The sequence below is a fragment of the Erpetoichthys calabaricus genome, chromosome 1 (assembly GCF_900747795.2).
Source record: "Erpetoichthys calabaricus chromosome 1, fErpCal1.3, whole genome shotgun sequence".
Lineage (NCBI taxonomy): Eukaryota > Metazoa > Chordata > Cladistia > Polypteriformes > Polypteridae > Erpetoichthys > Erpetoichthys calabaricus.
The window spans coordinates 11,101,627-11,124,706 of record NC_041394.2 but is presented as its reverse complement, the minus strand read 5'-3'; the positions used below and the strand labels follow the sequence as shown (position 1 = coordinate 11,124,706).

The window sequence follows — 23,080 nt, the reverse complement described above, 5'->3', positions numbered from 1 at the left end:
CACTCGTTTCACCTGTTTATGATGTTTTACTTTGCTTTCTACTCTGTCTTTCATTTGTGACCTCGCTTTATTCTGCTTTTGTTATAATGACACCTGGTCCGTGGTGATTATATTTTCCCCTTTTCGAGTAATAATTTTCATTTGTTTGCGATACTGTGATGTTTATCGTACTGTTAATAATGCATCACTGTAATGTGATTCACCTATGCCGTATAGTTTGGATGTGTGAGGATGACGTATGTTTAATACGGAGCGTTCGCTGGTGTCACTGTGGGTCTCTCCACTGTTAATACGAAGCTCTTTCCGAACTATTATGCGGTGCATTGTGGAGCACTGCGGACTCTGTAGTGTTTCCCGTTTCACTTCGTATATCGTTTAGTCGAGCTGTTTCTTTTTGGAGGAGTCTCTGCCTGTTTTGCGTCATTTCAGACGTACGTTGTAGGCACTTGCGTTCATTAATTATATCCAGGCAGGCGCGTGTTTGTATCTCGGTCACTCGAGCTGTGTCGTGTTGAACCCGTGCCTGCTTTGCTTATGCAGTTTGAGACGCGCGTTGTAGGAGTCCACGTTCATTAGATCTACGCATTAGTGCCACTCACAATATGGCGGCCACGCCTGCGCATTCCGTATTATGTCGGTTCTTACCATTCTGTGTTTTATTTCTGACCTCGCTCTATCCTGCTTGCGGCATGTCAGACGGTTCGTAGTCTCTGTCGTTGTACTCCGGGGAGGAGGGCTTTGTTCTGTAACCTACTCTTTATGTGTTTGTCCCCGTTCTTTATCATCTTTATGACGTTTTACTTTGTTTCCCACTCTGACGGTTCGTAGTTTCTCCCATTTTGCTCTGTTGCGGGGGGGGGGGTTTGCGTGGTGTCTGCGCACATGCGTAGTCTCTCCCGTTTCACTATGGGGGGGGGACTTTGTGTGGCGCCTGCGCACTACGTCTTTTGCGTCCACGGTCCATGTCCCTGCGTCCATATCCGGTTTACCATTCTCGCTTAGTAATATGGATAACTGACGCCAAGAACAAAGAGGGCATTTTTGTTGGCCCCCAGATCAGACATGTTATGAGTGACAAGCGGTTTGAAGATCTGTTAGTTAGGCCGGAAAAAATTGCCTGGAAAGCCTTCAAAGACGTTGTTGGCAATTTTCTGGGCAATTACAGAGCCCCAAACTCCATTCAGCTGGTAGACAAACTTCTCAAAGCATACAAGACAATGAAGTGCAACATGGCACTCAAGATTCATTTCCTCCACTCACACTTGGACTTCACTTGGTTTCACCAGGACATTGATACGATGGAGAGACGATACCAGGGCAACTGGAATCTCTCAATGCTTGCTGACTACTGTTAGACACTGCAATGTGATGCACCAGACATTGAATATAAAAGAAAATCAGGAGCAAAACACTTTTAATTCTGTTGAATTTAATAGCTTATGTGAAACATAAATGTGACTAAATACGGTATTGTCAGTAAACATATAAATCTCTATTTCTCAGAGTTCCTACGTGATGCAGTAAAACCTAAATTATATTTGCGCATACCCAGTAGGTACCTGTCACAATCAGCAAAAATTTTTCAGGAAGCAAAACATTTGTTCTGCAGTGTTATGGGAAGTGTTCAGAGGAACATTATCCGAAAAGTCGAATGAACAAATGGCTCTTTCGATCATCAAAGAAATGTTAGAAGCAGAAGATGCAGCAATTTGGACTTCCAGAAGAAAAGAAATAGATAACAGCAGATGAAAATTTAACAGTGGAAGACCATAAAAAATTATATCAGAAAAGTAAATTCCAAATATTGTTTTTACTGAAGTTTTAAGGTAAAAGTGAACATAATACATATGTAACAATTCCCATGAAGTAAACAATCTCTTTAAATTGTATTTCCGGAAAAACAAACCTGGGGGTTGGCAAGCGAAGCAAGCAGGGTTCGAAGCCCCCTAATTTAAAAAAATAAACAACAAATCTAAAAGATTGGTTAGCAGGATCTTCCTCTCGTAAACCTTTGCTGGCTGTTGCTGAGTGTATTATATTCATTCAGGTACACTTCTAATTTATTTCTTACGCTTGCTCATTTTTCTTTCTTCCAGGACATCACCTTCAAGAACTGACTGTTCACTTGCCGCCCACCCCGTGACAGGCGCCATTGTAACGAGATAGTCAATGTTGTCCACTTCTGCTGTGAGTGGTTCAAGTCCTGGGGTTGATGGGCGTATAGTCTAATGGAAGGATTAAGAGTCTCCTCCTCCTCCTCAGCAGTGTGCACTTCATCATTGATCTCCAACTCTTGTTATTTACCATTTGTTCTCCCTAAGGCTTTTATTTTATTTACAGGAGCTCAGCAGGTAAACAGCTGGTCCTCTATGGAGAGCAAGCCGAGACAAGGGTGCCTGGTGTCCCAGGAGAGTTGACTCCAAGGCAGGACCAGACATGGCCGTGGAATCAGTGGGCCTCAAACTCAGACCCCTTTGTGGCTGCGCTTTTTTTTTTTTGTTCACTTTGCTGCAAACTGAGCTTGTTCAATTAGTTGATTTTTCTCTTATCTTATTCTGCACTCTGAAAAACAAAGCAGTGTGCTTTTTACATTTATAAGTCATTTAGAAATATTTGTATTTTTGCTAAAGCATTAAATGCTTCACTCTCTCCTCTTCTTTTCCTATTAATCTGATATTTTTCTTTTTCCTTTGGCTTTATAGTCTGTTCACTGTCACATATACAGTCATATGAAAAAGTTTGAGAACCCCTCTCAGCCTGCATTATAATCGACTCTCCTTTCAACAATAAAGATAACAGTGGTATGTCTTTCATTTCCTAGGAACATCTGAGTACTGCGGTGTTTTCCGAACAAAGATTTTTAGTGACGCAGTATTTAGTTGTATGAAATTAAATCAAATGTGAAAACTGGCTGAGCACAAATGTGGGTCCCCTTGTCATTGTGCTGATTTGAATGCCTGTCACTGCTCAATGCTGATTACGTACAACACCAAATTGGTGTGATGAGCTCGTTAAGCCTTGAACTTCATAGACAGGTGTGTCCAATCATGAGATATAAAGGTATTTAAGGTGGTCAATTACAAGTTGTGCTTCCTTCCCTTTGACTCTCCTCTGAAGAGTTACAGCATGGAATCATCAAAGCAACTCTACAAAGATCTGAAAACAAAGATTGTTGAGTCTCCTGGTTTAGCTGAAGGCTACAAAAAGCCATCTCAGAGGTTTAAGCTGTCAGGTTCAATTGTAAGGAATGGAATCAGGAAATGGAAGGCCACAGGCACAGTTGCTGTTAAACCCAGCAGGTCTGGCAGGCCAAGAAAAATACAGGAGCGGCATATGAGCAGGATTGTGAGAATGGTTACAGACAACCACAGATCACCTCCAAAGACCTGCAAGAACATCTTGCTGCAGATGGTGTATCTGTACATCGTTCTACAATTCAATTTGCACAAAGAACATCTGTATGGCAGGGTGATGAGAAAGAAGCCCTTTCTGCACTCACACCACAAACAGAGTCGCTTGTTGTATGCCAATGCTCATTTAGACAAGCCAGATTCATTTTGGAACAAAGTGCTTTGGACTGATGAGACACAAATGGAGTTATTTGGTCAGAACAAAAAGCGCTTTGCATTGCGGAAGAAGAACACCGCATTCCAAGAAAAACACCTGCTGCCTCCTGTCAAATTTGGTGGAGGTTCCATCATGCTGTGGGGCTGTGTGGCTAGTTCAGGGACTGGGGCCCTTGTTAAAGTCGAGGGTCGCATGATTTCAACCCAGTATCAAAAAATTCTTCAGGATAATGTTCAAGCATCAGTCACAAAGTTGAAGTTACGCAGGGGTTGGATATTCCAACAAGACAATGACCCAAAACACAGTTGGAAATGTACAAAGGCATTCATACAGAGGGAGAAGTACAATGTTCTGGAATGGCCGTCACAGTCCCCTGACTTGAAAATCATTGAAAATCTATTGGATGATTTGAAGCAGGCTGTCCATCAAATTGAAATTAACTGGAGAGATTTTATATGAAGAATGGTCAGAAATACCTCCATCCAGAATCCAGACACTCATCACAGGCTATAGGAGGACAGCGTCTAGAGGCTGTTAGATTAGCAAAAGGAGGCTCAACTAAGTATTGATGTCATGTCTCTGTTGGGGGGCCCACATTTATGCACCTGTCTAATTTTGTTATGATGCATATTGCATATTTTCTGTTAATCCAATAAACCTAATGTCACTGCTGAAATACTACTGTGTCCATAAGGCATGTCAGATATTAAAAGGAAGTTGCTAATTTGAAGCTCAGCTAATGATAAACAAAATTCCAAAGCATATGACCGTATGCATTGGTGTTGCTTGGATGGCTCAAATAAGTTGACAAATACCATCTCAGTGAGAGAGGTGATGCTGTCGCTAACGGGATCTCCTGCTTTCTAAACAGATCTGGCCAATCACCATGAGAGTAGGCCTAGCCCCGCCCCCAGGGAGGCCGCATTGCTCCTGCCCTCCCATAAAGGCGGACAAATGAAGCCAGAAGGTCGTCTTTTGATCCAAGAGAAGAGCAAGGAGACAACCAACTTTTGTGTTAAAATAAGAGATGTGTCACAGGCAAACCTATGTTTGTTTTAAAAGTTCTGCTTTAAAAAACCATTGCACCCCAACCATTGCATCTGTGTATGGAAAATCTAGCACATCACTTAACTAAATACTTCTATAACTATCTGATGGCCAGTGTGATTTTCTACACTGCGGTGTGCTGGGCTGGTAACATCACTTGAAGGGAGGCCCAATGAATCAACAAGCTGATAAAAAGGGAAAACTCAGTTATGGGACGCCCAATGGACCTGCCGGAGGTCACAGTGGAGCTGAGAATGAAAACAAAACTGAGTGCCATTAAGAACAAACCTGGACATCCTCTCTGTGACACACTAACATTGACGGTTTTCAGCCAATGAATTATTCAACAGAAGTGTGTCAAGAAACGTTTTGTACCAAAAGCAATACATCTGTATAGTGACTTACTGGGACTGGGACTGTCAAGTCAGATGTTTTTCTTTCTTTTTAATTTTCTTCTTTTTTAGTCATAAACTAAAAAAGAATGTACTGTGTGAATAGATTTATGTACCTGTCGGTTATCTATTATTTATTTAAAGAGCTTCTGGCAAAAACCAAATTACATCCTAGGGACAAAAAAGTTCTACCTATCTATGATATAGTGCCTTTCGTATCTATCTATCTATCTATCTATCTATCTATCTATCTATCTATCTATCTATCTATCTATCTATCTATCTATCTATCTATCTATCTATCTATCTATCTATCTATTGTTGGAGATGGCCGGCTGTTCATCCCAGCCAATACCCCCAGGCCGCTAGATGGAGCCCTCCTTGTAGCATGGAAGTGCTCCAAAGACCAGCAGGGAATTATGGACAATAGAGTTTTTATTCCCAACCGTGGGGCCCACCAGAGGATGCTGCAGGGAGGCTCAAGGACTTATATGTGCCCTATAACCTGGAAGTACATCATGATCACATGACCAGAAGGAACGTCGTGCTTCCGGGTTGAAGAAAAGGACTTTTTATTTGACCAGAAGTGATAAGGAATCATGGACTGTAGGATTGGAAACATTTCCGGGTCAGGGAATATAAAAGGACTGTGGGAAAGCCCAGACGCGGAGCTGAGCTGGGAGTTAGGGTGGTGAAGTGTCTGGGAGAGGAGGATTGATTACTGTTATTGATTATAGCGTACTTGTATGTGTATTTTGGAGTGGAGGGTGCTTTATGCACAGTATTATTATAAAATAAATGATAATTATAGTTTTACCAGGTGTTTGGAGTGGTATCTGTGGGTTCATGGGAGCTCTAGCGCACCCTACTGCTACACTATTAAATAACACCTTCCATATCTATCTATCTATCTATTATATAGTGCCTTTCACATCTATCTATCTATCTATCTAGGTGGAGTGGTGGCTCTGAGGCTAGGGATCTGCACTGGCAATCGGAAGGTTGCCAGTTCGAATCCCGTAAATGCCAATGGGGACTCTGCTCTGTTGGGCCCTTCAGCAAGGTCCTTAACTTGCAATTGCTGAGCGCTTTGAGTAGTGAGAAAAGCGCTATATAAATGCAAAGAATTATTATTATCTATCTATCTATCTATCTATCTATCTATCTATCTATCTATCTATCTATCTATCTATCTATCTATCTATCTATCTATCTATCTATCTATCTATTAAATAGCACCTTCCATATCTATCTATCTATCTATCTATCTATCTATCTATCTATCTATCTATCTATCTATCTATCTATCTATCTATCTATCTATCTATCTATCTATCTATCTATCTATCTATCTATTAAATAGCACCTTCCATATCTATCTATCTATTATATAGTGCCTTTCACATCTATCTATCTATCTATCTATCTATCTATCTATCTATCTATCTATCTATCTATCTATCTATCTATCTATCTATCTATCTATCTATCTATCTATCTATCTATCTAATCTATTAAATAGCACCTTCCATATCTATCTATCTATTATATAGTGCCTTTCACATCTATCTATCTATCTATCTATCTATCTATCTATCTATCTATCTATCTATCTATCTATCTATCTATCTATCTATCTATCTATCTATCTATCTATCTATCTATCTATCATTGAAGGGACACTTCCAAGTTTCCGAGTAAAAAAATACAAATTCACCTCTTTGTTTGTATGTTTTAGCCCAGACGTCCCTGCCATGGGGTGCTCAGTTGCCTATCCTGCCAGGGCATCCAGGAGGTAATGCCCAACAGCCCATCTTGTTTGTCTGATGGTTGCAAAATTGGCTCAGGCACAGGAAGCAGAGGGTGATGGTGCACGGAACCTCATCAGAATTGGGTGATGTTACCAGCAGGGGTCAGTGCTGGGGCTGCTGCTGTTTATAATATTCATGAATGATTTAGATAGGAGTATAAATAACAAGCTGGTTAAGTCTGCAGATGAAACCAAGATGGGTGGATTAGCAGATAATTTGGAATATGTTATATCATCACAGAAGGACAGGCTTGGGCAGATTGGTGGCAAATGAAATTTAATGTCAGTAAATGTAAAGACTTGCACATAGGAAGTCAAAATGTGAGGTTTGAATATACAATGGGAGGTCAGAAAATCGAGAGTCCACCTTATGAGAAGTATTTAGGAGTCGTAGTGGACTCTAAGCTATCGACTTCCAGACAGTGTTCAGAAGCCATTAAGAAGGCTAACAAAATGTCAGGTTATATAGCGCCTTAATGTGTGGAGTACAAGTCACAGGAGGTTCTGCTCAAGCTTTATAACACACTGGTGAGGTCTCATCTGGTGTACTGGGTGCAGTTTGGATTTCCAGGCTGCAAAAAGGACATAGCAGCACAAGAGAAGGTCCAGAGAAGAGCAACTAGGTAGATTCAGGGGCTACAGGGGATGAGTTATGAGGAAAGATGAAAACAGCTGAGCCTTTACAGTTTAAGAGAAAGAAGATGAAGAGGAGACCTGACTGAAGTGTTTAAAATTATGAAGGGAATTAGTCCAGTGGATTGAGACGGTGACTTTAAAATGAGTTCATCAAGAACACGGGGACACAGTTGGAAACTTGTTACGGAGAAATGTCACATAAACATTAGAAAGTTTTTCCTTACACAAAGAACAATAGACACTTGGAATAAGCGACCAAGTAGTGTGGTAGACAGTAAGACTTTAGGGACTTTCAAAACTCGACTTGATGTAATTTTAGAGGAATTAGGTGGATAGGACTGGTCTGCTTTGTTGGGCTGAATGGCCTGTTTGTGTCTAGATTGTTCTAATGTTCTAATGTTCTAACATTGTACCAGCTATGAAGCATTGTGGTGGTAGCATCATACTCTGGTGCTGTTTTGCTGCCAGTGGTACTGGTACACTGCATGAAGAGGATGGAATAATGAAGAAGGAGGACTACCTCCAAATTCTTCAGCATCACCTCAAATCAACAGCTAGACGGTTACAACTTGGATGCAATTGGATGTTCCAACACATCAAAACTGATTGTAAAATGGAGAAAGCAGACTAACATTAAGCTTTTGGAATGGCCTTCCCAAAGCCCAGACCTCAACCCTATTGAAAATTTGTGGACCATGCTTAAAAGCCGAGTCCATGCCAGGAAAGCAACAGATTTAAATGAAGTCTATCAATTCTGCCATGAAGTGTGGTCAGATAACCAGCCAGAAGCTTGTTGATGGCTACTGAAAGTGTTGTCTGGTCGAGGTGCAACTTGTTAAAGGACATTCAACCAAATAGGAGTTGGGGTGTATATACTGTAAGAGACGGCCAGCAGGACGCCCAAGAAATTGAAGGATGGGGGAAAGCAGCTTCTTTAAGGCACTGCCTCCCCCAGAATGATAGATGACAGCTCCCCTGGATTTCAGTGGTGTCCAGGATTCCCACTGGCCACCATGGGACTTGGAATTCTGTTTCTCAGCCCTGCAGGGTGCCGTGGGTGGTGCCAGGGGGTGTTGTGAAAATGGAGGAGACATGAGGTTTCCGCCTAACCTGGAAGTGGTTGTAGACCACGTGGGCAGAAAAGCAGAAGCACCTCCGGGTTGGCCAATATAAGGACTTGACTGACCTCACAGGGATGAGCCAGAGTTGGATGGAAGGTGGACATAGCTTGCTGGCAGGAGTGGAGGAGAAAGAAACAGAGAAAGAAGAATAGTTGGGTGCGGCGCCTGTTGTTTACTTGTGGCTGTGGTGGTGGGAAACGCTTGCTGAAGAGTTTTCCTAAAAATAAATATGCTCTTTGTGCTTTTAATTTGTGCCCAGTGTCTGTTCTGTAAGGTTTGAGGAGCAACAGTACCCTCTAGTGGCCACAGTTTATATTTGAGTCTGTTTGTATAATTTTGACCCTGTATGGATTTTAGAAAATTCAAAATAAATTCAAATGTGTGCAACCAATTCTTGTTTTTAGAGTTATTAATGATGCATGTTATACAATCATTCCACCCCACAGAAGAAACAGTTCAAAGAAATCATTGAAAGCCCACAAGTACCATGACATTTATGTCCATGAAGAGTATATGTAAGCTTCTGACCACAGCTCTACTAGAGGACGTGTGCTGGGGTTACACCATTGTGTGAGAGACAAGGTCCTTTTACCCTACCAATGATGGTGTTGTCGCAATTGCAATCCTACTCAGTGTGAGAGGACCCTCAGGTTCAGACATTTGGTAAAGTGCTTGGCCCAGGAACCTTTGGTTTCGGTATTATAACATAATACCGCTAAATCAGAATCTCTCCAAAATGTGATGATACCCTGGCGCTGCAGAGTTTTGGTGGGCTAGGGATAGCCGGAGGCTGCCAATTCATGGGGTCGACTGGTGCAGAGGGCCATTTCAGCCACATGTTCATGGGGAACCTGGTACTAATTCATTTCTAGGTGACCTCCCTTGGAGATGGTGGCTAGAAGGTGATGGACAGGTGGCCCTGCCTCCTAGGGATTCACTCACAAAATACAAGGAAAATCAAAGAGCATAATTACACACATCGAAACTAAATTACACAAAATTGATAAAATTAGACTAGTAATATAAACAAACAACAATAAAAGATAAATGATAAGATCAAAAATAAACAAAAACAGACATAAAAAAAGAAATGTAAGCATAAAGCACAAAAGAACCCTGGCTGAAACATAACAAATGACATGTTCTACCACAGATGAAATTCACCACTCTCAAAGGCAAAAGAAAGATGGTTCGGGAAAATCATCAGTACATGAAAATGAGGCTCAGTCAAACAGAAACAAGCTTTGGGGAAACTTTATTTATCCATCCATCCATCCATTTACCAACCCACTGAAACCGAACACAGGGTCACAGGGGTCTGCTGGAGCCAATCCCAGCCAACACAGGGCACAAGGCAGGAAACAATCCTGGGCAGGGTGCCAACCCACCGCAGGACACACACAAACACACCAAGCACACACTAGGGCCAATTTAGAATTGCCAATCCACCTAACCTGCATGTCTTTAGAAGGAAACCGGAGCACCAGGAGGAAACCCACACAGACACGGGGAGAACATGCAAACTCCATGCAGGGAGGACCCGGGAATCGAACCCAGGTCCCCAGATCTCCCAACTGAGAGGCAGCAGCGCTACCCACTGCGCCACCGTGCCGCCCAACTTCATTTATTTATTTATTTATTTATAGATGTTTCTTAAGTGTTGGTTCTTCTTTGAAGCCCATTATGTCTCCATTAAAACATTAGATTAAACGTTTTTCTCAGCCATCACTACAAACAACATAGGCATGTAAGAGACAAGATGACCATTTCAGGTGGGTTATTCCATTCATGCCATAGGTAGAGGGCATTAATTGGAGGGCAAATGGAAGCAGAAAGTTTTAAAACATTTAACTGCTGGGAGTGCTTTTTTGGAATACATCTTGAAAACTGAATTCAAAAATTCAAGTTAACCAAGCAAAGGTATTGACAGAAAGAAATGCCCATTGACTTGTTTTCATCCGCTTAATATTGCCTTGGTCCTCGTTTTAGTAAGCTAATCTCTAAAGTGCTCCCAGCACACCTGAGGCAGGTGAGACTTATGGATGCACTCCCTGGTGGGCCATCTGGGGCTTATTTTTTTCACGCTGCTACGTCCCAGGAGATCTTAAGCTCCAAATTGAAAACTTGTACCATCATGTCATCTTGATTAAACTCATTGGTGCACAGCCACGTTCAGCTATGGAAAACAATCTGAAGCCGCACACATGCAAGAACAACCTGCAGGTTCCAGAATGAAATGTGGAGGAGATCCTGAGGGGGTAAAGGACTCGGAGCTGCTTATAGATGGCAATTAAAGAGTGTCACTGAGAAACTCTGTCACAGGAGCTCAAAATAGGAAAAGGGACAGTTGTCTTTAAATGGATGTCGTGAACTGGATGCCCCAAAGCACATCAATCCAAAAAAAATTTTAAAAGCACTTGCAAAAATGCCCACTAGAGGGGGATATCACCTTCAAACCCTGGCTAATAATAGGTGCAAGTGCCAAATCTTTATAAAATTAAAAAGTTAATTTTTATAAATTACTCTTCCACAACAATGAAGCTCCGTAGATCAGAAGAAACAAAGGATTTGCCCAAAAACAATGCAAATAAGACCCAGAACAATAATCTAGAACCATAGTCAAAATCAGAGCAATAAGGTTCAAACAACGAAACAGAAGTGAACTCCCAGGCACTTTAGAAATGAACCACCAGGAACTGTCAAAGACAAGGTGGTGATTGACAGGTGGCCACACCTCTTAGGGACAACCCACAAAACACACGAAACATACCAGCAGCCACAGCACACACACTTCAGAATAGGTTGTCCACTTGAAGCTAAACATGTTCCGGCCTGGCCAGTACTTGGATAGAAGACCATCTTGAAAATACTTGGGGTGCTTCTGGAAGAGGCCTTAGTGAGGCCAGCAGGGGGCATTTACCCTGTTGTATGAATTTGGTTCTCAAAGGCCCAGTGCAGTGACAGGGACACTGTGCTGGAAAAATAGCACCATCCTTCAGATACTGTAAGACAGAAGACCAAGGTCCTGACTTTCTATGTCCATTTAAAGATCCCTGGGCATCCTTCGTAAAAAGTAGGGTGTATCCCGATGTTCAGGCTAAATTGCCCACAATGGCCTAGTTATTCTGGCCCCCTATTCATCTCCTGCCTCTAATTGGCTATCTCTCCCACCACTTCACCACCTATCAGCTAACATTGGTTTAGTTGGATGTGTATGTGGAGTGTGTGACAAGCCCTTGGGGAGGTCCTGTCCTTGGCTGTTTCTGTTCTGTGTCTAGAGCTTCCAGCAAAAGGTTTGTCCCTATCCCTGTAACCCAGCAGTGGAAAATGCCCAGTGTGATCATCATGGAATTCCCTTATTTACTCCCAGAGGCAAGTGGAGCTTGAACTCAAGCGAATGTTGGAGCAAGGTGTAATAGAGGAGCGTTATAGTCCCTGGTCTAGCCCAATTGTCTTGGTTCCTAAGCCCGACGGGAGTTGGACAGATGTTCTGCAACGATTCGTTTGGCTTAGTCGAGTCTCCCAATTTGACGCTTATCATATACCACACGTGGATAACCTCCTTCAGCAGCTGGGTAAAGGAAAGCATTTGACCACCTTTGACATGACCAAAGGGTATTAGCAAGTTCTTTTAACAGACTCTGCGAAGGTCAAGACCACATTTAGCACCTCAGTGGACACTGGTAATATTGTGTACTTCCATTTGGAGTGCATGGGCCTTTAGCAACCTTCCGAAATCTGGTGGATAAAGTGCAATGTCACCACAACTCCTATAGTGCCGCCTATCTGGATGACGTTGTCATCTATTCCAACACAAGGAAGAAACACCTGGAGCAGGTCCGAGCTGTGCTTCATGCTCCGGTCATAGAATTAATCCCAAGAAGTGTTTCTTTGGATTAAATGAGGCCAAACATTTGGGCTACCGGGTGGGCAGGGACACAGTAAGGCCATAGTGTTCCAAAGTTGATGCCATCTTGAATTGTCCCTATCTGAAAACCAAGAGGCAGGTCCAAGCCTTTCTCAGATTTGCAGGATACCACTGCCGTTTTGTACCCCACTTTTCTGAAACAGCAGTACCTTCACTAACCTAATAAAGAAGCAGGCCAATAATCATGTGGTATGGGATGAAAACGTTGACACTCCATTTGGTACCTGAAGGCACACCCTGACGTCAACACCATTAATTGCTCCTGACTTTTCTTTACCTTTCATTCTCCAGACTGACGCTGCAGACACAGGACTGGGTGTCTTGCTGAGCCAAAGCGTCAACGGTGTCAAACACACCGGACAGGAAAACCAGGTAGGTAGCAGTGGAATGGGAGACCTTGACGATTAAGTGGGCAGTTACACAGCTGAGGTATGTGATGATGCGGGTTCTCTTCAGGCTCCCAACATCCTGATGGGGTCCTGAACCCAATACCGTCGATAATGTCACTGAGATGAGCTGACAAATGAGGACAATTCTCAAATGAAGCCAGGGGATATTTCCAAAAGTGCTAAAGTAATTTTATTAAAACAATAATCAAAACAAAAAGTGCAGTGCATCAGATTAAATAAATAGTCCAGAAAACAAGTGTCCAGTGGGGCTAAAAACCATCAATAAATAAATCCTTTAAAATCAGAGGTAACAGTTAAAACGCAGTCTCTCTCTCTCTCTTTACTCTCCAGCCCATCTCCGTCTCTCTTTCTCCCCGGGTCACTCATTGCTCCTTCAGCCGGCAGAGAACCCACAGCCACGAGCTCCTTCGGCCAACCTCCGTCTTGGCCTCCGTACAGACGTCACTGCCAGACCGTCCGAGGTTGGCTCTCCTCCCTTGATCTTTCGCGCACCCGTAGTCGCTCCTCAGATCTCTCGGGAGGACACCTCTCTGCTCACCCCACTCACTTGTTTTCAGTGGGGCGAACTAGGCCCCAGAGCGCCATCGGCTAACGTTCCTTAGCAGGGCCCCAGCTTGTGGTGTCTCCACATTCCAAGTGGCCAGATCGTAACATCATGACTGCTGTTTTCTGTCCTTTAACCGCATCCTTTCTCTTTTCCTCGATCCATCTATCTATCTCCTTCCATTTCTTCCTTCCACAATTTATCTATCCCCATTCTCTGGTGTCGACCCATATATATACACCCCCCTGCGCGCCTCTGTGGATGCAGCACCTTAATCACACACCACAGGAAGCCAATGAGGCAACTGAGAACGACCGCACCCACATGTGCAGGTGCGACTCACTCCAACCTCCCCATTAACTCCCCGCGGTCATGCAATCGCGCCCACGGAGAAGGGCACGGCTATACAGATTTAAAACCTGGCAATTTTTTATTGGAAGCTGCGGACCTGCTATACCACAAGGTATTACCTCCTAGGCTGTGAGTTTACCCTCATCAGTGATCGTGCCCCTTTACAATGGATGGCGGTGCACAATGAGTCACAAGGTAGGTTTTAGACCTCCAGCCTTATACAGTTAGGTCCATAAATATTTGGACAGAGACAACTTTTTTCTAATTTTGGTTCTGTACATTACCACAATGAATTTTAAATGAAACAACTCAGATGCAGTTGAAGTGCAGACTTTCAGCTTTAATTCAGTGGGGAGAACAAAACGATTACATAAAAATGTGAGGCGACTAAAGCATTTTTGGAACACAATCCCTTCATTTCAGGGGCTCAAAAGTAATTGGACAATTGACTCAAAGGCTATTTCACGGGCAGGTGTGGACAAGTCCGTCGTTATGTCCTTATCAATTAAGCAGATAAAAGGCCTGAAGTTGATTTGAGGTGTGGTGCTTGCATGTGGAAGATTTTGCTGTGAACAGACAACATGCGGTCAAAGGAGCTCTCCATGCAGGTGAAAGAAGCCATCCTTAAGCTGCGAAAACAGAAAAAACCCATCGGAGAGATTGCTCCAATATTACGAGTGGCAAAATCTCCAGTTTGGTACATCCTCAGAAAGAAAGCAAGCACTGGTGAGCTCAGCAACACAAAAAGACCTGGACGTCCACGAAAGACAACAGTGGTGGATGATTGCAGAATCATTTCCATGGTGTAGAGAAACCCCTTCACAACAGCCAACCAAATGAACAACACTCTCCAGGGGGTCGGCGTATCGATATCCAAGTCTACCATAAAGAGAAGACGGCATGAAAGTAAATACAGAGGGTGCACTGCAAGGTGCAAGCCACTCATAAGCCTCAAGAACAGAAAGGCGAGATTGGACTCTGCTAAAGAACATCTAAAAAAGCCAGCACAGTTCTGGAAAAACATTCTTTGGACAGATGAAACCAAGATCAACCTCTACCAGAATGATGGCAAGTAAAAAGTGTGGAGAAGGTGTGGAGCAGCTCATTATCCAAACCAAAGCACATCATCTGTAAAACACGTGGAGGGAGGCAGTGTGATGGCTTGGGCGTGCATGGCTGCCAGTGGCACTGGGACACTTGTGTTTATTGATGATGTGACACAGGACAGAAGCAGCCGAATGAATTCTGAGGTGTTCAGAGACATACTGTCTGCTCAAATCCAGCTAAATACAGCAGTCACATTGATTCATGATACAGATGGACAATGACCCAAAACATACAGCCAAAGCAACCCAGGAGTTTATTAAAGCAAAGAAGTGAAATTCTTGAATGGCCAAGTCAGTCACCTGATCTTAACCCAACTGAGCAGGCATTTCACTTGTTGAAGACTAAACTTCAGACAGAAAGGCCCACAAACAAACAGCAACTGAAAGCCGCTGCAGTAAAGGCCTAGCAGAGCATTAAAAAGGAGGAAACCCAATATCTGGTGATGTCCAGGAGTTCAAGACTTCAGGCTGTCATTGCCAGCAAAGGGTTTTCAACCAAGTATTAGAAATGAACATTTGATTTCCAGTTATTTCATTTGTCCAATTACTTTTTGAGACCCTGAAATGAAGGGATTGTGTTACAAAAATGCTTTAGTCGCCTCACATTTTTATATAATCGTTTTGTTCACCCCACTGAATTAAAGCTGAAAGTCTGCACTTCAACTGCATCTGAGTTGTTTCATTTAAAATTCATTGTGGTAATGTACAGAACCAAAATTAGAAAAAAGTTGTCTCTGTCCAAATATTTATGGACCTAACTGTAAATTCACTGTTGTTGTGTGATGAGCATACTGGCACAAAATGGCCTTGTATCATCATCCAAGTAGACATTAGTGGTGGTTGAAGTGGCTCCCCACTCAATAAAGTGCTCTGGGTAGTGAGAAAAGGCACTATATAAGTGTATAGAATTATTATATTTGTAATTGGTATGCATAGACAAAACCAAAAATAAGGACTGATGTACATAATTATCATATGGCTCATTTGATGTTCAACTCTAGCCAAGTTGAAGGACGTCATGAAGCACACTGAGGTTTCTGAGATATGGAAGAACGTCGAATGAGCCAAACGTGTAGCTTTAAGCAACAGAATATCTGGTTGACTGCTTGAGACTTGTTTTCCGTTCACTTTCTCCCTTGAAACAAAAAGCTTGTTTGAAGCGGCTCAAGGAACGTGTCAGAAAACAGAATGTGACTTGTGTGTTGGAAAGGCTCATCTCTCACGGGGAGATGTCACGGCGTCTGTTTCTGTGTTCTTAAAAACAAGGATGAACCCGCACGAATAAAAGGAGTCACCGTTAAATGCCTGTGAAACGCACTCTGCAGTACACAAAACAATTACCTGGAGTGTCTGAAAGTGAGAGCGGGTGGGGCGAGGCGAGGGGGCGGTGGGGGAGGGTGAACAGATAATTATTGACTCGGCACACCTGCTCCCCTCACTAGAGCTCCCAGCAGGCCCCCTATTAGACACCGGAGCTGCTCGATATCACGGCGGGTTGAAGACGACTGCTGAGAGGAAGAAGAGCGCAGGAGAGTCAGGTGAGGAGACCACATCTGCCGTCTGAGTTCATTGCCCCCCCCCCCATGTCTTTTAGGCTGCCTTCTAAAAAAGGAGTACTCACAGCAGCCAATCAGGGCGTCTAAAGGGGCATTAAGAAATAATGAGATATGCGGCTAACTGCACAGTAAATACAGCAGCGTCACGTAACAGTCATTATGACATTAGCAGTTAGTCACAGACTGGACACCTCAACTAATCTTTGTGACAATCTTTAATTTGGTGGCTGGTTAATGATAAACTCAATTTATACCCAAAGTAAAAATGCAGAACATGTGAAATAAACACTTTCAGGGGCACCCTAATGGTTAGTGCTGCAGCATCCTGGGTTCAAATCCCACACCTGGCTGTGTCTGTGTGACTTATTCATGTTTAACAATACATATTGTACATATTGTAGCCTGCAGGGGGAGTCACTGAGCCCCAAACACCAGGCACGACTACACCACACACAGTCCCGGGTTCAAATCAAGGGCTTTAATTTTACAGAGTACCTTAAATATCCTTCCATAACTAGGTATAGCGCAGCACAATTCTTCTCTTTCTCCTCCAGTCCTCCCAGGAGAGTGAAGTCCTTCTCCTCTCCCACTTCTGATTCTTCTGTCACACTGGAGGGTTTGCTTTAAAAACCAGACCTGGGAGGTCTTCCAGTGCCCAAATTATTCCCTCCAAGATATATGTCCACATCAGGAGGATCCCCCCTCTGGAACAGGGCCTTCATTTCCCATTAGTAACCCCTTGTGATCCCCATGAAACCCAATAGGAGAGCTCCATTGGACCACAACTTTCATGCTGCCCTGTAATATTTTCTCACTACTCAAAGCGCTCAGCAATTGCAGGTTAAGGGCCTTGCTTAAGGGCCCAACAGAGCAGAGTCTCTTCCGGCATTTACGAGATTCGAACCGGCAACCTTCCGATTGCCAGTGCAGATCCCTAGGCTCAGAGCCACCACTCCGCCATACAGTAGGTGTCCATACAGGGGATTGCCTCAAGGGGTGCTGCCATCCAGTGTACAACCAGTCCTACATTTCTGGTCTCCTGACCACAGGACACCATGGCCTGATGGGGTGCTAAAGCATTGATCTTCATGTGCCTGTATGAGTTTGCTGATCTCCAAGTGGGAGGGTCACTAGTCGATTTCATTTGTGATCATCAGGTCGCTGATCCCTAATGGGAGATGACCCCCCCCCCCATCCTGCTTGCCCATTTCATATGCGATCGCAAGAGTGTAATAATCTCCAATGGGGAACATTAATTTCATAAGTAATTGGTGTCCCCGTGATCACATACCAACATGCCATTTCCCATATATATATGAAATTGACGAGCAGTGGGAGGGGAAGGGGAGGTTCTTCTTGGAGATCAGTCTGAAGCCCCCTAACCCCACTTATTCATTTCAGAATTTGATAAACGATCATGATTGTGCCGATCTCCAAGGTGGGACGTTTATCTCATATGCAATTGTAAGGGAGCAACTCATCATTTTATAATTTCATTTGTCATCGCACGAATCCGCCGATCTCCAAGATGGAGGGTCTCTTGTCAATTTCATTGGTGGTATTGGGGAGCTGACCTTCAAGGGGGAATGCGTGATGCATCCATGTTATATGGGATTGCGCGAGTGCACCGGTCTGCAAGGAGGAATGTTAATTTCATATGCAATTTCAAGAGCACCAACCTCCAAGGAGGAGAGTCACTCGTCGGTTTTATTTGAAATCGTGACGGCGGTGATCTTCAAGGGGAAGTCCTCCCCCCCCCCCCCCCCCCCACTCATTGATTTCATAAGCGATTGTGCATATGTACTAATTTCCATGGGGGAACATTAATTTCATAAGCAACCACTGTCCTCACGATCACATATGAACTTGGTGTTCCCCATTTGGGAGATTGAAATCAACGAGCGGTGGGAAGGGAGGGGACAGTTCTCCTTGAAGATCAGTGCAATTCCCTCCCTACTCTGCCACTGCTCATTCATTTCAGAATTGCATATGCGATCGCAAGAGTGTCGATCTCCGAGGGGGAATGACAATCTCATATGCAACTGTAAGGATACCAATTTCCAAGGGAAATCATCTTTTAATAATTTCATATGCGATCACGCGAATGTGCCGATCTTCGAAGGGTGATCGTGGGGCACTGACCTTCAAGGGCAAATGTCCAACTTATTGATTTCATATGCAATCGCACGAGAGCACCGATGTGCAGGGAGAAAGGTTAATTTCACATGCAATGGCGAGTGTGTTGATCTCCAAGTGGGAGAGTCACACACCGGTTAGATCTGCAATTGTCAGGGCTCTGATCTTCAAGGGGAAATAACCTCTCCCCCAGCTCATTGACTTCATAATGCAATCGCACGACCACATCGATCTCCAAGGGGAAAGCCCGCTCATTCATTTTATAATTTCATATTCGATAACAAGTGTGCCAGTCTCCAAGGGGGATAGAGACCCTCGTCGGTTTCATTTGTAATTGTGAGGGTGCTGATCTTCAAGGGGATATCTCAACTCACACCCACCCTTCACATACGATCGTGTGAGTGTATCGACCTCCAAGGGGGGAATGTTAATTTCTTATGCGATCGCAAGAGCGCCGCTCTCCAAGGGCAATCTCCTCACCCCACTCACTCATTCTGTACTCAATATCAAGGGTAACCAATCTCCAAAAGGAGGAGAGTCGATCCTCGATTTCATTGGTGATCGCGGGGCTCTGATCTTCATTCAGAAATAACCTCTCCCCCAGCACACTGATTTCATAATGCGATCGCACGACCGCATCGATCTCCAAGAGGAAAGCCCGCTCATTCATTTTATAATTTCATATTCGATAACAAATGTGCCAATCTCCAAGGGGGGGATAGAGACCCTCGTCGGCTTCATTTGTAATTGTGAGGGTGCTGATCTTCAAGGGGGTATCCCGCCTCACACCCCACCCTTCACATACAATCGTGTGAGTGTATCGACCTCCAAGGGGGGAATGTTAATTTCCTATTCGATCACAAGAGTGCCGCTCACCAAGGGAAATCTCCTCACCCCACAAACTCATTCTGTACTCAGTATCAAGGGTAACCAATCTTTGGTGAGCATTGGTGATCGCGGGGCACTGACCTTCAAGGGGAACTCATTGATTTAATTTGTGATCGAGAGAGTGCAAAGAGGAATGTTAACTTCTTATGCAATTGCAAGGGTGCCAATCGACAAGGGGAACCCTCACCCCACTTGTTCATTTTATAATTCCATATTTGATAGCTCCAAGGGGGGTGGTCACTCTTCTGTTTCATTTATTATCATGGCAACGCTGATCTTCAAGGAGAAATCACACCTCACACTCCGTGCAACGATTTCATAGTGTGGGCATGTGAGTGTACTGATCTCTAAGAAGGAATGTTGATATCATTTGCGATTGCAAGGGTGTTGATCACTAAGGGGAACCTCCTACCCCGCTCATTCATTTTATAATTTCATATTATAGGGGAAGAATAGGAGAGGGTCGTTCATTGATTTTATTTGTGAGGGTGCTGATCTCCAATGGGAAACATCCCCTCCTCACCCACCGCTTGTCGATGTCATATGCGATCGCACGAGTGCACCGATCTCCAAGGGGGAATGCAAGTTTCATATGAAATCGTGAGGACATCGATCTCCAAGGGAGATCCAACCCTGCTCGTCAATTTCCTTCTTTATCCAATCATGAGGGCTCTGATTTTTGGTTTTCCCGAGTCCTTCTTCATCAGCTTCAGTTACAGATCCGGCCACGAGGATCTAAATAGGGGAAACTCTTCTGGGGGCTTACAACCAACTCCGGCCAGGTGGGCACTGCATACAGTGGACCGATCCAGAGGATTCTCACTTTTACATCACACTAAAACAATCTCAGGGCTCCATTAAGTGTGCATTCGATCAATTCTGGATTTCTCTGACACTGTCATTAATCAGCAGCACTCCATGATGCACTGATAATTTTAGCTGGAAATTTGACCAGATTATAACTCTCCATCAGGTATGCCTTTCAGAATTTACATTTAAGAAACCTGAACTATGGTTGGTCAGAAGTCCTTCACGATCAACAACTAACAACACCTGCACCTCTCCAACCACTTGAGTTGGACTCTGAAGTCTACAAAAGCCACACAAGCTTATTTGGGCTTTTAATGACGTGACAATGGATTTTATCGAGTCCGTTAATGCATGCAATTGCATTCTGTTATCGCTATCATTTGGTTTGTTGTTGAAAAAATGTAAATTTAAATGTGATAATTGCCTCAATGATGAAGTAACCCAAAAAAAAAAATGATAACTCACCCAATTTCAAATCAGGTAACCGAGTTCCCTTAAACACCATGTAGATACACCAAAATGGCAGTGCTCCTCTGGGATAGTCCCAGTATGGACACCCACAGAGCATGCTGGGAGTTGTAGTCCTGAAGAATAGCCCAGTCATACAGGGGGAGGAACTGCTCTTGCTGGACAGTCATAACCCAAAACATCCATTATTCTTTCACTCCAAGTGGCATAGTAATGAAGTCCCACCTCAGCCAGGTTACTGTCCTCTGTGCATACTGCCCATCCATTATGACCTCCCGACCGGGCCAGGGTTCACCCATCATCCCAAATGAGGTGCCAGTCCTTCCAACAGGACATCAACAACCTGAATGCTGCACCAGTTTTCTAACTTGTTGGGGACTTGGCAGACACATACAAGCACAGTTGTTCCCTACGGTGGGTTTAGTCAGTGGAACTCCCCCGGGGACTTTACTTAGTGATGGCACCTGAAGCACTGCGCTACACTTGCATAACAGAAATAAACAAATACAACTGAAAAACTAAACAAAATGTTACAAATATAACTGTAATCCGCAGAAGTATATGTGTTATCGTTGGTTTGAATGTTATTTTAAAATATCTAACTTTCACAAATAAATGTTTAAAGCGTATTTATATGTGTTTTTATGTGTCTGGCACAGTCATTGCAAAAATTCCTAAATGCAAAATTAAACAAAATATCACAAATAAAGGAGTTAGGCGTATTTAGATACGCTTTCCTTGTTTTGCATGTCATTTCAAACTTGCATAAATATTAACATAAAAATATCACAAGTAAGGTGTAAGAGTTACTTTTACGTGTTTTTCTTGTTTTACAGTCATTTTAAAAATGTATAAACATACAGGAAAAGTATCACAAATAAACATGAACTTATTTTAAGTTGTTCATTGTTTTGCATGTCATTTAAAAAAATTATAGAAAAAATCTAGAAACACCACAAATAACAGTGCAATGTAAATATTTACACACATTTCATTATTTCATATCTTTAAGTTTCTGCCATCGCACTCCCTTATCATTTATGCTTATTTGTGGTTTCCTTCTTCTGCTCATTTTTTTTGTTCAGCTATTTTTTGCCTTTAATTCTGTTTCCCTTTTTTGTACAAGTTTCATAATTTACATTGTCATATCTATACAATCTACTTTTTGTACATTTTTTTCTTTTATAATAATCTATATTTTTCATTTTCGTTTTATTTATTTGAGTTCCCACACTTGCCTGTGTAGCTGACCCCCTGCACATTTCAATATTTTTATTCATACAGTGACAGCTTATTCATATTTCAAAGAGTGGCTTACCTTAAACTTCTGTCTCTTTCTGAGGTTTCTCTTCCTTCCCTCCAGCAAGACAAGGAATCTCAGATGTGGAGTTGAATAAAAAAATAATAATAAAGGAGCAAAGCAAATGAGGAGACCTGGAAATAAGAAAGGGAGGGAGGACAGCAAAGTCTCCTCCTTGTTTGCTCCTCCAGCTGTGCCCACCACCCTGGGGGACAAACGGCAGAGCCGCGCCAACTCCTCAGATGGCACATACAGTGAGATCTATCTATCTATCTATCTATCTATCTATCTATCTATCTATCTATCTATCTATCTATCTATCTATCTATCTATCTATCTATCTACAGTTAGGTCCATAAATATTTGGACAGAGACAACTTGTTTCTCATTTTGCTTCTGTACATTACCACAATGAATTTTAAATGAAACAACTCAGATGCAGTTGAAGTGCAGACCTTCAGCTTTAATTCAGTGGGGTGAACAAAACGATTCCATAAAAATGTGAGGCAACTAAAGCATTTTTTGAACACAATCCCTTCATTTCAGGGGCTCAAAAGTAATTGGACAAATGAAATAACTGGAAATCAAATGTTCATTTCTAATACTTGGTTGAAAACCCATCCATCCATCCATCCATCCATCCATCCATCCATCCATCCATCCATCCATCCATCCATCCATTGTCTCCCGCTTATCCGAGGTCGGGTCGCGGGGGCAGCAGCTTGAGCAGAGATGCCCAGACTTCCCTCTCCCCGGCCACTTCTTCTAGCTCTTCCGGGAGAATCCCAAGGCGTTCCCAGGCCAGTCGAGAGACATAGTCCCTCCAGCGTGTCCTGGGTCTTCCCTGGGGCCTCCTCCCGGTTGGACGTGCCCGGAACACCTCACCAGGGAGGCGTCCAGGAGGCATCCTGATCAGATGCCCGAGCCACCTCATCTGACTCCTCTCGATGCGGAGGAGCAGTGGCTCTACTCTGAGCCCCTCCCGGATGACTGAGCTTCTCACCCTATCT

At 43.3% G+C, this 23,080-nt stretch overlaps 1 protein-coding gene across 1 annotated transcript in view; it reads right to left on the bottom strand.

The window, feature by feature from the left end:
* gng8 (guanine nucleotide binding protein (G protein), gamma 8) overlaps nt 1-22,191 on the bottom strand; it is a 40,026-nt gene extending 17,835 nt beyond the window's left edge. The window contains exon 1 of the mRNA XM_028792431.2: nt 22,089-22,191. The gene's annotated coding sequence lies outside the window, so the exon portion shown is untranslated. The remainder of the gene's footprint in view (nt 1-22,088) is intronic.
* Nucleotides 22,192-23,080: the final 889 nt, after the last annotated feature.